The sequence below is a fragment of the Protomyctophum bolini genome (genome assembly GCF_963924005.1).
Source record: "Protomyctophum bolini genome assembly, chromosome: 5".
NCBI lineage: Eukaryota > Metazoa > Chordata > Actinopteri > Myctophiformes > Myctophidae > Protomyctophum > Protomyctophum bolini.
In genome coordinates this window covers 36,260,485-36,274,059 of record NC_137866.1, presented here as the reverse complement: position 1 = coordinate 36,274,059, position 13,575 = coordinate 36,260,485, and positions in this window count along the sequence as shown.

The following is a 13,575-nucleotide window of genomic DNA, read 5'->3' as shown; positions in this document are numbered from 1 at the left end:
CGACAATGAAAGAAAGGAAATTGGGGTAGGAGGGAATAATTGGATGTAAGAGGAAGAGGGAATTCCAGACAAAGGTCTAGATTCCTCTAGGACACATTCTGTCCAAATGCTTGCATTGTTCCAGTGAGACATTGACAGCAAACACACACACGCACACACACACACACACACACACACACACACACACACACACACACACACACACACACACACACACACACACACACACACACACACAGACACACACACACACACACACACACACACACACACACACACACACACACACACACACACACACCCCTCCCAATACACACACCTAGTAACTAAACACAAAGGCTGGAGTCATTGGATCCATATGATGCTCTCTCGCGTGACCTATATATCAGAAATTACCCCATAGCCACCTGTTGGTCTTCAGGAAGTAAACATGTGCTATTTGTCTGCTGAGAAATGCATAATACGTCTAGACTCTGACAGTGTAAATAAATCTGGACCTAAGAGTCCAGCTTTACACAGCTGGACCATAAGGATAAGGGTTTACACAACAGCAACAGCATTTTGCTGTTGTATTTGCTTCTGTGGAAAAGTGAGTTTTGTGCCATATCTAGTGGGCAGTGTGCACACTGTTAAAATGTGTTTGTTTCTTGGCTTGCCTTTATACAGTAAAATCCATAGTGTTCATGTAGCTCCAAGACGAGAGTGTATACCCTTATGGGTTAGGGTTATAGGGTTACATCTGTACACTCTCTGAGTTAAATTAAAACTGGGGGATTTACTGTGTGCTTCCTCTGCAGACTGGAGATTTTTCAGCATGCATATTTGTGGCCTCTGAGATCTGTGGACACTCACGGACAACTGTGTTGTTTGGATATGAATACAGATGGGTTCTTTCTGGTCCACTTGCCATAGTCCAGTCTGTGAGCAACAAATCACTAAGATACACGAAGTATATACCCCCACCTGGAACAACTTTGTGTGTGTGTGTGTGTGTGTGTGTGTGTGTGTGTGTGTGTGTGTGTGTGTGTGTGTGTGTGTGTGTGTGTGTGTGTGTGTGTGTGTGTGTGTGTGTGTGTGTGTGTGTGTGTGTGTGTGTGTGTGTGTGTGTGTGTGTGCACGTGCGAGAGAGTGAAATAACCATATAGAGGGATGGGGCGTAGTACACGTGTAAAATATACGTTTGTGCATTCCGAGTTGGTGCTTTTAAAATGTAATATTTTACATTATTACTGATTACTTTTGATTCAAATAATAAGCTAAGTTACAATATAACTTTTTGTGCCAAGAAATTGTCACAAAAAAGTTACTTTTGCAATAGTTTCACAAAATACCCTTAAATTAGAAAAGTAATTACCGGTAAGCATAATATTAAATGGAAGAGGGCAAGCTGAATGAAATAGAATAATTATACAATATTGTATTAAAATATTGTTTTAGAATCCTAAACTTCAATGTCATGATGAGACACAAACAACTCAAGCTGGGTATACAAAAACAAACTAAAATATCTAAAAGGTGAATCTCTGACAAACTGTATTGTCATTAGTGTGTGTGAATGTTAGCTTAAAAAGGATTCTGAAACGTATTTACTTGACAGTAACTGTAATAATAGTACAGAATTTGTCACGTTACATAATATGTTATGTGTTACTTGTGTTACCCCAAGACCGAACACATTTATATGCATTTGCTCATGTCTTCAGCCCAATGATAGATCATGTGCAGCTAACAGAGCGCACACATTCTGTGACTTATGTTACGTTTGACATTTTGCTGAAACCTTTCATTGAAAATGTCAGCGGTTTCTACGCATGTTTCTATCAGCACAGCACAGTTCTATTCCTTCCCGGTTGCTTTTAAGTCAGGTTATACAACCTACGCTTGTCTGTTTCTACTTATTAAGTTATTTGCACATACCATCATAGTCGTTGTGGAAAGATGGTTACATCCCATTTGAGCTGCACTGTGTGAGTCAGTAGCTGGAAACACCACATAAACTTGAACCCCTTGCAGAGGTCACGGCTGTAATGCACGTAGGCGGAAAGGGAGGGGTGGATGATGGTGGGATGGAATAGTTTGTGACATTTTCATTTGCAATTATATATCACACATTTATGATGCGATAACATGGAAATGTTGAAAAACTGAAGCCTTCTTTGATAGGAAGGGTGGTTGTTTTTGGTGAATTCTAAAACACTTGACTGTATGGTTTAACAGCCAGGTATAGTATTTAGTGCAGTATTTAGTACTTAGTGGCTTGATACTGAGTCATAGCAAAGGTCTTGTTGTAAATTAACCATTAAAAACCTTGGCTGCAGGGATATTTGGCACCATACACCGTTGGACACCAGTGTCTATAGTTAAGTGAATTCCATAGCTCTGTTTAGCACGGTTCTCTCCACCCATTGGTTTGCGTTAGGGAATTCTGTGGTCCCCCCCCACCGCATCTTTTATTTCTACGTTTCAAGAATTTAAAGAGAAACATGTTCTCTCTCTCTAGGAGGCTTCCCTGAAACAAACTACAACATTATAAGATAACGGGAAGGTTATGGAGGATACCATTCCGAATACGGATTAGGGCAAGAAATAATGGATATATATATATAGCGTGTGTGGGGGGGACAGGCGATAGAAACTAAGATAACAATTTAAGACAAGCTACATTAGAGGTAAAGACATGTGTGCCAGAATCAAGCGAGAGCGGCTTTAAATCGAGAGATAAGGAGCCAACAAGGCCCTTTGCCTCATGCACTTTGGATTCTGACACCAGACATAAATAAAAGCCATTAAAGTAAACTAAAAATACAGAGGAGGGGGAAGTCAGAGGGGGTTCCCATCACTGGGCTGTGTTGAAGTGTCTCAACAAGTGCCCGCTGTCTTCCTGACCAACGCGTCCGCAATGCGTAAGTGATGCCTTCCTGCCCTCCGTTGGTCAGCATCCTGTGTACGTATTTGGTGGGATCTTGTCTAAGCTTACACAGTAACATCCTCAGCAAGAATTTAACTGTGTCAGTGTGTGCAAATGGTGGACCCTTAAGGGTCCATTTGGTTCCAGTTGTACACTGCAGAGTTACAAATGGAACCGAATGGATCCGTCAGTTTCACTGTGTGGTTACACACAGCCTGTAAAGACATTTACAGTTTTTACAGTTTCCTGCATTCTGCTGAGGTGTTAACAAGTTAACATTGAGGAAGGACAAACTGAAAGATGGAATGTAACAGTCAAGTGGTCATTTTACCCACTGTACTGTTTTTTTGTTGTTTTCTGAACACAAAATGCAAAGAGCAAGACATCGCCTTATATTTTTGGGGAGCTACAACCTGGCTGTATGGAGGAGAGAACAGAGAGCATTCTCTAGTGTTTCTGAAACAAATATGACAAGTAACATTAAACACAGGCACAGCCAACTGTTCAGTTAAACCTGGGATCACACTTTCACAGATAAATGAAGCAAAGTGTATATTTAACTTTGCTTGAGAGGCACACACATCTGCTCACTGCGTAGGAGTGTATGAGCAACACATACAGCAGATCCCTCTCTCACCAGTTGAAACATCTGTTTTGCAATAATCTGCATGGATTCTCCGCATCGGTGGGGCCAACACCCATTATGCTGCACACTGCAACTTTCCATGGTGAAATGTCACAGCCTGGGTTTGCGTCTTTGCGAGCACAGGCTGATGGTAGTTTATTCTCTGCTGCTCAGACAATGGCCTTATTGTGGAAGTAATAGCATGGGGGCTAGATCTTTAGATTTAGAGAATAAATACGCATCTTTCAGGCCTAAACCGCATTTAATTTGTCGCATGGTGGCACAATGAGTCGCATCCGTCTGCAGGTTTCAGTGTATGACACCATCATACAACAGTAAAGGTAAAGGTCAACTGATCATCGCAAGTTGTGCAGGATTTTACTTTGTAATAAGATCTGGTCAGGGTGGCAGGTACATTATGCTGTGAATATTTAATTTCCTTCAGTAGTCACAATTAACACAATTAACACATGATATTATATATTCTGTCAATGTTTAGGACATATTTTTCAATATCTCTGTTAACAGTTGACACAATGCAGGAACTGTTCTATAGAGGAATGCTTTACTTGTGTGCCAATGACTCCCAGCAATGTAAAAAGAGATCCATTTGGCTGCCAAAGGTCCCCTTCCTGTATGAATTGACTGACTTCTGTCCAAAAGCCCTCAAAAGAACCCTTGCATGACTCCTAAAACCGAGAAATACTAAAAGCCCACTGGCTCAGTAAACCACAAGAGAAGGGCCACCGGGAATGACTCACCGATGACACTTTGGTTTCCTTTAGCTCTGGTTTAAGTCTGGCACAGTCCGATTCATTTAGTACATTGTGAGTTAAATGAACACTCAAGATTGTACAGTGTCGGAAACAGGCGTTGGTTGAATGGAACTGATGCCCTATGCACATGCACATGCACACACACACACACACACACACACACACACACACACACACACACACACACACACACACACACACACACACACACACACACACACACACACACACACACACCACACCACACCTATGCATCTATATGTTCTTATTCTCCAATATTGCATTTTCTTATTCCCACACTTAAACACTAGCTGGTGTGGGCATGCCATTATAGGCGATTTATTTTCAGAAATTGTCAAAATGTCAAACATTTTATTTCAAAACTACAAAAGTAGAAAATAGCATGCTCTCAGCGCACTGCATCGTGATGTTTGTGAGCTTGTAAATTGCTATTTGCCATATGACGACATCTAATAGGGTTTAAGTGGTTAATCAAAACAAGTCTATTGATTTGTCTGTCTCTACTGTCCTCCTCAGCTGTGTCCCCCAGTGCACGCTGTGCGTTGGCCACGGTGCAAAGCAGCTGGATTCTCCATTTCATGATTTCATGGCCCTTACAGCTCATCCCACACACACACACACACACACACACACACACACACACACACACACACACACACACACACACACCCTGTTACAGCTGTCATCCACCCTTAGTAACACAAACAGGCATGAAACACATACACAAGTCTTCACATGTATAGTGCACACTGATGCAAGTGTGTGCCACACACATGCACGTGCAAGCACAAACCAGTGAAACCACACACGCGCGCACGCACACATGTGCAAGCACAAGCCCCCCCCACACACACACACACACACACACACACACACACACACACGCACATGCCAACTAATGTACACACACCACCATAGCCCGCAGGTGCGAGCGCATGCACACAGAAGGTAGCTGAAGTCACTTTTGTGGTATGTCTGGAGGTTTAAGACATGTTGTAATTATAAGCGCATCCGCAGTGGAATCTGTTAGGGCAGGTTGAGCGGGGGGAGGGGGGTATGGGGGTTGGCAGGCTGGCAACCTATCAAAGCCGTCAGTCAGTCAGTCAGTCAGTTGACCCACCTCTCCTGTAAGTCGCTCATCAAACAGGAGGACACAAATAAAAGGACAACATCTGCAGTGTAAACTTTGTTTCCAAAGCCCCACAATTACCAACCAAATCAATCACTGCAGACATTTACATTGTGCCCAGGTATAATAGAATAAAGTATAAGCCATGTGAGGCCGTGGTTTACCATGATGTCAGAACAGCTGTGGGCCATTGCTAAGCACGATACATCATACATTTTAAGTTAAGCATCTCAAAAATGGAAAAAATGTGTGGAGATACCTCTGTGGTCTACTGGTAGTGGACACAAGACAGATGGAGCTGATCAATCCAACGACATGTAAGATGTGAAGCCAATTAGAATGGAATGGAATATCTAAAAGATGTTCAACGGTCATTGTCACATGTGTCTCCTGATATTATGTGTACCGTATAGGTACACCGTGAAGACAAAAAAAAAAAACTGCAACAAACATGACATTTGTAGTGTTTGTGGTAATGGGTCTATGGGGTCAGATGAGGGCATTTGTTGTAACAAATACCCTACATTTGTCCTACAATTTGGGAGGGGCAGCCAATTATAGCCGATCGGTATGGAATATCAAACATCTGTATCCCACATGACTCCAAAGATGTAGCAATTTATGAGTTTTATACAAAATCTGAAGAAATGCAAAATGTCGGTCAATCTAGTTAGGTACTGTAGGTGTAAATGGCATGGCCTATATGGAAACTTGCATCATATCTCCCTATAGTCTTAAATGTTGTCTTCTAATGTGCTGAGCGGGAAGTAATATGTATCGGAGTCTGAACTCCAATATTCACAATACGTTTTATTATCTATTTTTGAGTTATCTGACTGAAATAAGCTTTGCTTGTGACCTATAGAGCGTCGCAGTCCCGCCCCCTTTCATGACGACGCCAGGCCCAGGAAATGAATCCCAATGCATTCTTCCCATAGACATTTCAAAACGTATTTATTTAAAGACCTTTTAAGCGTTGTACGAAGCCAACTCTTGTTGTGACAAATCATGACAACACACACAATATTTTGGACCAAACAAATAATTACAAAGAAGAAAAACAACAACAAAAGTGTTGTAACCTGCCGTTTTTTTCTACTTTCTAATTCTTTGTTTGGCCTGAAAAATTGTGTTTGTTGTCATGATTTGTCACGACAACAGTTGGCTTTGACCGCGGCGTAAACGTCTTTAAATAAATATTTTCGGAAAAGTCTATGAGGAAAAATGAACGGGGATTTATTTTCCGGGTCTCTCGAGGGGGTGGGACGCTCTCAAGTGGTTTGCATGCATGCTCGTCACTATGTAGGTTATGTACACGCATAATGAAACTGTAATATGTAAGCAGCTGACCAATTTGATGGTCTATTTAAGATCACCATTCCACTGTTGTTTGTCTTGCTGTCACCAGCAGTTCATATGCGTTTCTTCTTGGCATGTAAACCTGCAGTGAGATTGGGAAGAGCAACGGTGGAATGAGGTGGGCTTAAATAAAAGGCCAAATTGGTCAGCTGCTTGACAACGTCAATTTCATAACCAACATAGTGGTGCGTGTGAACCTTTCAAGTGTATTTGCCTGAACTATAGCTAGTAAGCTATGCTTCATTTCAGCCAGATAATGAATGGATAGACATAAAAAACATTGTATTTATAATGGTGTGAATATTATATTTGATCTTGGTGTTCGGGGGGTTCGGGCTGCTCAGTGTGTGTAGGTGTGTGGGAATGCTCTGTCGAGGCATCCGAATCGTGGATGACGGGTGAGGGCAGGGCTGCCACCAAGGCATCGCCCTGGGGCCCAGCCGTAGCTGGGGGGGAGCTGGTTTGGACCTGGGCCTGGAACTGAGCCATCTGCTCGGGGCTGGCCATGGTCTTCAGAAGAGTGTTCTCCTGCTCCAGCTTAGAGTTACGCTCTATCAACTCCTTGATCTGCTCCTTCAGTACCTCCACCTCTTCGCGCACGGCATACATCAGGTGGCTCTTCACCAGGTCCATTGCCTGCTCAATCTTGTTGTCTATGGCCACGACACTGGCTCCTGGCGAGCTGTCATCCTCTCCGTTTGCAGTGTTGAGGACTGAGGAAGTTAAGGCCCCGACCGAGGTAGCGCCTATCTCAGTTCCATTGGCACCGACCCTGGAGGCAGGAAGCCCCAACAGGGCTGACTGGTGCTGGAGGAGAAGACGCTGTGCGTCCTCCAACTGAGTGGTTGTGAAGTTGGGCAGGTTGGCATAGAGGGCCTGGGCCGTCTGAGCCTGGACTTGGGCGCTCGTGAAGTCGTGGGTCAAGCTCACATTAGGTGGCTGGATCTGAGCAGACTGAACAGATTGAGAGGATATCCCACCACTGTTCTCCCCATTGAGGGCTTGGAGCTGCGGATCACTGTGCATGTAAGAAGGAGACATGGAGGACGCTACTACCTGGTGGACTGACCCAGATTGGACTTGGGCTGGGAGTGACTGGTGCTGATCCAGAGTGACAAGGTGGCTCGGGGGTTGTTGGTTGAGGCCCTCTACCCGCATCTGAGGGACCATGGTGGAGGTGGTGGCCTGAAGAGAGTTCTGCTGGGCATGAACCTGAAGGACCTGTGGCTGCTGCTGAGGAACTGCTGTAATGTGGCCGGCTCCGTTGGAAGGGCCAGGTGTCAATCCCGCAGCAGGAGGCTGGGGGATTCCTGGGTGTAAAAGTGTGTACTCCGGAGATGTCACCTGCATCTGGGCTGCCTGAGAGCTGGCACAGGGCTGCTGGGGCTGAGAAGTGTAGGCCGTCTGTTGCTGAACCCCCACCAAGCACTGGGTGGAGTCTGAGTGTGGACTAGCAACCTCCCGGGCAACACCACCAGGCAGAGGGTGGCCCACGGTGGTCTGGTTGTCTGTCATCGAGACAGGCTGGTGGTGAATGCTTCCAGGAGCCGAGGGGGCCATGGTGGTTCTCAGCTGTGAATGGGCGAGATCCTGGGGATGTACGTGAGGCTGGCTGTGGGACACTCCCATATTTAGGAGAGGTGGGGCATAATCGTGGGACTGCCTGGGCACTATGGTGCCTGCAGTCTGGCCACTGCACATGCTGTCTGTATAATGGCTTAACATGCTGATGGTGCTCTCCCTTTCTGAACCCGCCAAAAAGGTCTCAGGAGTAAATTGCCTCACGCTGTCCACTGGCCTCAGGCCAGAAGCACATGTAGCCTCTGCCAACAGAGATGTAGGCACAGAAGAAGGCATGGTTTCCACCTTGTCATAGTGCTCAGAACATGTCCATCTTCTCCTCTTGAAGGTCTCCAACTTCACCACCCTGAAGCGAGAGCTGCTGGTGGTAGTGGTAGTGGGAGCCGAGGTGGGCTGGGATGAAGTTGGTGATACAGGGGTTGGGGCCAGACCAGGGTGCACACCCGGGTCAGATAGCCTCCTTTCTGACCCGGCCATGTTGTTGGACACATCCAGGATTTCAGAGGTGGACAGATCCTCTGTGTGGGATTCATCCAGGTCATCAGAGGTCTCCATGTCCTCCAGAGTGTTGTTGCTGGTGCTCACGGAAAGAGCCGGAGTCACACTGGTGATCTGGAAGCTACTCTTCTTCACCTGAACCCCTGCTGACTGGGCGCACGGGTCTTCTTCAGGATCCGGATGATCCATTTTGAGAAACTCCAGGGGATAGTAGTTTCTCAGTCTGGGATAACGTTGCTGTTCGATAGCACCGCCGTTTTGAAACGACTCAACTCACATAACGTTACTAAGTTCCGTTAAACAATCAAAAGGTGACTGGAGTATTTTATACCTTTCCTTTCCCCCAGCCTGTGGAGATCAGTTTAGGTGTATCTCTACTTCTCTCTTTCTGTCCTGTGTTTCTTACTGTGCTGGGCTGCTATATCCAATTTCCCTCACTGAATTAAAAGGGGACTATAAATTAAACTATCAATTAAACAATCAATCGGTCTATCTGTCTGTCTATCTGTCTCTGTCTGTTTATGGCGTTTGTGGATGTCTTTTAATGTGCTGAGCACGGGGCGGAAATTCAGCAGACTGAACGCCAGGATCTAATTAAAAATTCACACATGTATTTACATTCTAAATAAAATGTTTTCATCTATTTTTGTTGTCAACTGACATCTGACTCAAAGAATGCCCAGCTTTCAAGATACCTCAAACAGATATACTCCAGAGATCAACGAGCATGCATCACTATGTGGGTTATGTATCTGTATGTGTGACGTCATCTGTGACATCACACTAGCTAATTTGTACGGAGCTGATTTGGCCGTTTCAGACTACAAGGTTTTAATTTTCTTCAAAACACACTTTTTGCTATGATACTGATTATTGATGTTTCATTCCGATGGCTTCTCATGTTTGTGGACGCATCGTCCTATCTATCCTATATTTGAATAATATGAAATGGGGCTTCTAAACAATGCAGAACTGAAAGCTATTACACTTCGACCTATAAGAGACTCTACAAATGTGAAACTAACATGATTTCTTTAGTATTCAAACTACACCAAATTAGGTCCACATTATCTTAGGAGTCGTGACACTGATGATCGTGACTCCGGGCACAGAGAGAGGTGGAAAGCATTATTAATTGATCATGTTGTGAAGAACATTATTATTGTAACATGCAATAATATAATGCTGCCACAACAGGTGCATTCATTCTGCCACTCTGCAGCCCTTTGCGGTTCTATACTCAAACGATGCCGGTTCGTAGGCCGATATCACAAGACCCAATTTAGAAACTCATATATATGAAAACATATAGTAGACGCCTATGCAGTAGGCATAGGTTGGCACAATGCCACACTGTCCGGCGTCCGCACATCATCCCTGCAACGTTTGGATATTGCCTCTTACACAGCACTGGTTAGATCACCCGGCCTGGTGGATATTTGCGCTCCGCTGTGTACCCTTTCTCAGTCCTCTTGCTGTCATTGAAGGTTGGTATGCTAGCTTCCCCAACAGAACACTGTCTATGTGTCTCTGTGTGTAACAACTAACAACCTATGGTAACAACATGACATATGTAGTAACCTGCATCTGTTTGGATACCAGATGCTGCTATCTGCTTCTTCCTGACAGGCAGATGAAAGCCTTGCAGCTCAGCCTGTTAGCACCTTCATCCTGATCCACCCTCCTCTCATTCCTAACATGGGCCTTTTGCTTCCGTGTACTCAAGCGCACACCCACACCCACGGACACACGTGCACAATTTTCCTTCCTATACTACAGAATCCTAGCATCCTGCACTTTTAAACACGACATGCGTGCACGCACGACACACAAGGTTGCACGCACGCACGACACACGCATGCACGCACGCACACGCACGACGCACGCACACTCACACACACACACACACACACACACACACACACACACACACACAAGCCCCAGAGCCAAGAGGGTCAGACATTCCAGTCTGACTAATTTTCACTCAACCAGCCTCTTGTCAAAGTGACAGAAGTCAAAGTGAGATTGTGGGAATGAACCTGGCATTGTCTGTTAGTGATACGGTACTAGTGGGGACTGTGTTTGAACTTGTCTGCTGTGAGATCCGGCTGTCTACCTGTCTGCTCTCAATGAGTAATCCATTGTGGGACTTGAACACACACATGCAGTGTCGGGTTGGGTGACACAGCCAAGGTACAAGGGGGAAGGGACAGTTTAGCCCCGGGGTGATCGATGGCCAAGACTGAGCTGACTGCTACTGCTTCTGAAGTTGGGAAGGTGGTCCCAAATGTCTGTATTTCTTAACCTATTCAGAACAAGGATTAATACCAATAGTGACATTTTGGGCTATTTGGGGTGTCACATTACAGTCCATAAATCAAAGTAATAAATATTGTATTTGCCTCCTCAAGTTATATACTTTGTTATTGTTAGAGTGCAGTCACACCAAACTTTAATTCTGCCTATTTGGCAGATGATGCTTTTCAATGGGAACGGAGCGGTTTGTTGCCATTTGTGGTTTTCTGCAAAGAAAACCACACCATTCCCATTGAAAAGCTTTGGCAGAATCCACCCTCACAGGTAGAATTAGACTTCTGTGTGGCCGCGCCCTAGAGACACTTTTTTCCACGCTATAGAATCTGATCCCATGTTTTTGTATTGAGATTTTCCTTGTTTTTGTAATGAGATGCTTGAATTTGTCTCTTTCGGGAGAGTGTCTCCAGTAGTCATGGAGACTTGATGTTTACCAGACCACTGGCTTTGCTTTGTAGAACTCCAGAGAAATCTAACTACACACAGGTCTACAAATATTTAGATAGAATATTTTGCATTGGACAACCTTGTGTGATTGTCTGACTCTAACCCTAACCCTTTTCAATGTCCAGTGCTTTCAAAGTTAGAAGTGATTGATCACATGCAAGCTTCGACAAACAGACATGGCCTGTAAATAGTATAACCAACCACGTGGTCTATTCAGGCAACATTGTTCTTCGTTTACACACCACGTCATCAATGACGATTAACTGAATATTTATTACCATGAAAATATATCTGTTTATAGTCGATGAGAGACCGTTGACGATGCTGTAGGCTATATAATGACCACATAGCACCCGGTGTATCTGTTACCGTACATAAAACGGAGTGTTTATTATGACACATGAGAGGCTGCAAAGAGGCAGGATAAACAGGATACCTTGCTGAGGGAGACAGAAACAGTACAGCACGTAGACTGGGAGATTCCTCCATGACACATCCAGGATATTATTTTGATTAAGTGCCGTGGTTGTGTTAACAGTCCAGCTCATGAAGCCCGGTGGAAGTTTAATCCACCCCCACGCACTTTTCCTGTCTCCTCTCTGGGTTGTTGCTTATTGTACAGAATGTGGTCAGATGGAATGGGGGCATATACTGTAGGCATGGTGATTGCTGAAGAACACAGTCAAATCACAAACTGTTTCAAAATTATTTCAATTTCTTGTTTTTATGTACTTTATGCTTGATGACAGGCCAAAAAGTAATCAGCATTGTTGATTGTGAAATCAAGAAGTTTCAACCTGGGCATGTTTTGCACAACAACATAGTCTTTTCATTATGTCTGCCCCTTGATCTCTGTGATATAAGTTTGTTTACCTCTGAGTCACTGACACTAAAATCTGATGTTTTATTTTATTTTTTTCTATGAACCTGTGACTTGACATCTATGCTGTTATAAAACCAAAATAAAAAGATTTTGAAAAGAAGACATTCTCATTCTCAACCTCACCAACCAATAAATATGTACTGGAAGTGCAGATGGGTGTGGGGTGGTTTGGGGGGTGTTCGGGGGGGAACAATAGGGATCAAATGTGTGTGAGAAAATGGATTTCAGGGAAACTGGGAACTCAAGAGAAAAACAGAGAAGTGTTTGTCATGGTTACAACATACAGTACACAGAGACGCACGCGCTGCTGACTGATTGAATCACAAGGCACATTACAGTACCGAAAAACAAAGCACACAAGCAGAGCTCATGTTAAACACAATACACTTAATAAACGATAGTGGATAAGGACGATGGAGCTGTCCTTATCCAAAGTTAAAGTTTGCGTCTGTGAAGTTCACGCATATGCCAATATCTGGACTGGACCATGGCAACGCGTTGCCGATGCATAACCCCAGCAACGATGGACATGTTGATAACATTGTTATCAGCCCAAATATGGAACACACATAACACATAGGCCTAACACGCGAAAATAAAGTCTCACTTTGAATAGTAGGCTCTGATTGGTCACCCACAACTCTGGGGTGAGTGAAATGAAATTGAGTGCCAGACCAATCTCCAAATTAAGTGAATTCTCTTTTTCCTGTGGCAGCCATATTCATCTGGCTTCTAGGCTAGGACATTCCTGCATCATCGCAAAATGGCAGGTCACGTGCCAATATATGGATATATCTGTGTGTGTGTTTGTGTGTGCGTGCGTGTGCTCACGTTGTGTCCTGATTATGCCCATATAGGATATCCCTGCTGACAGCAAATCAACAGGCAAGGTTTTATACCAATATGTCCAAATATGGATATGGCTGATGTCACAGTACTGCTGCTCACATCACATATGACTCAATGCTGGGTAGGCCCAAGGCCCGGTAGGTCTACCGAAACACGTTTTGAGTTTGATTGATTGATTGATTGACT